The sequence below is a fragment of the Tiliqua scincoides genome, chromosome 6 (genome assembly GCF_035046505.1).
Source record: "Tiliqua scincoides isolate rTilSci1 chromosome 6, rTilSci1.hap2, whole genome shotgun sequence".
NCBI classification, from domain to species: domain Eukaryota; kingdom Metazoa; phylum Chordata; class Lepidosauria; order Squamata; family Scincidae; genus Tiliqua; species Tiliqua scincoides.
In genome coordinates, this window is record NC_089826.1 from 13,849,888 (window position 1) to 13,851,454 (window position 1,567).

Here is a 1,567-nt window from a genome sequence, read left to right on the forward strand (position 1 = left end):
AATTCCCCCTATAGCTAGCATCCACATTGCTAAAACTGCTGTGCAAATGGGGTTTGTGCAGCTATGATGAGCACCTATGGGACAGTTCCCATGCTGTCTAGCAAGCAACTCGGTTTGACTTCTTCCAGCATTTCTCTAGTGTAGCTCAAAGCAGACAGTAGCCAGCCTGCCTGGCTATCAGAGAAGAAATTGCTAAGGAGTAAAAGTGAGTTTTGTTGTTTGTTTTTTTTAATGAAAATGAAACAATCCAACTCTCCACTACTCAAAGGAAAGAAAATAGCAAAGGAGAAATTGCAGTCATTTAGCTTTGTATCAGCTGGAATCGTGGCAGCCTGTTCTGTGTTCCCTAATTACATGCTTTGCCTTTTTTGGCACCAGATTTGGGAGCATTATGCTGTATAGCAGCAGACTCACTTCCAGGAAGTGGTTGTCTATTTTACCAGAGAGCAGAAGCCAAACAGGCAAGCTGTCTTGCTGTTTTATGCAGCTTGCTTGCGGAGTGACCTTTTCCATTTCAAGCAATCTTCTCTTCTTGAATCTCTCTTTTACAAATTCTTTTCCTGCCCTCCTCTCCACTCCCCTTCCTCTTCCATGACTTATTACATTGGTCTGCATCACTTTTGTTTAGTGGCAGGTATACATGGGAAACAGGCAGATTCCTCCAGTTCAGTTCCATGATCATTCTGTGGGTTTGATCTGCCCCACATTCCATTCTCTTTACTTTCCAGTTTAATTTGGATAATTTCTAAAATTAATTTTGCAATGGACAAATGTGCAGTGCATTACAGTTTTCTGGCATTCTTTTCTTACTGTGCAACAGAGCATACAGATACTGACAGAATCATAACGCAACCAGGAATCTTGAAATGACTGTACGGTCACCACAGGGTTCCCTGTTGTGCTGAAATTTAAACGACAAGCATATGCACTGGCAAGCTGAAAAAAAGACATGAGGAGAGAGTGAGAACCGGCCAACTGAGTGTGCAACCAGCGTCTGACCAAAATTTGGAAATCAAAAGCAGAATGACTGAAGGAAACATGGTAGGTTGTTGTAATTTACCGTGAGAATGTTTAAATGGAAGAGCTGCAGCAAAATGTTTTAAATAAATAAAACAAATTTTACATGCCGCTGCCCAAGAGAATTAAAACTGAGTCTAGGTTTAAGAGGGCCCTCTGTAAGACGTCTTCCGGTGGTCCCTTACTATGTAGGTAGACCCACTTATCTTACCATGATGGCAAATCATTCTTTCATGCTCACATGATGCTATGTGGGGCATAGTGACAGCATGGTGGGCGGTAGCCCCAGCTAGCACACGGCTGCTGCGGACCCACAAAGAATTACACAAACTCATGTCCATCACAATGGTAAGAGGAGGGGAGCTCACACAACCAGCTGTGAGCCCCCTGTTGAAATGGTTGGCAACCTTCAGTCTCGAAAGACTATGGTATAAGCCTACAGCACCCGGTATTCCCAGGCAGTCTCCCATCCAAGTACTAACCAGGCCTGACCCTGCTTAGCTTCCAAGAACAGATGAGATTGGGCATGTGCAGGGTAACAGTTGAAATT

General features: G+C 43.7%; 1 pseudogene; it reads right to left on the reverse strand.

The window, feature by feature from the left end:
* Window positions 1-1,450: 1,450 nt before the first annotated feature.
* LOC136656213 (5S ribosomal RNA) lies at window positions 1,451-1,567 on the reverse strand (annotated as a pseudogene).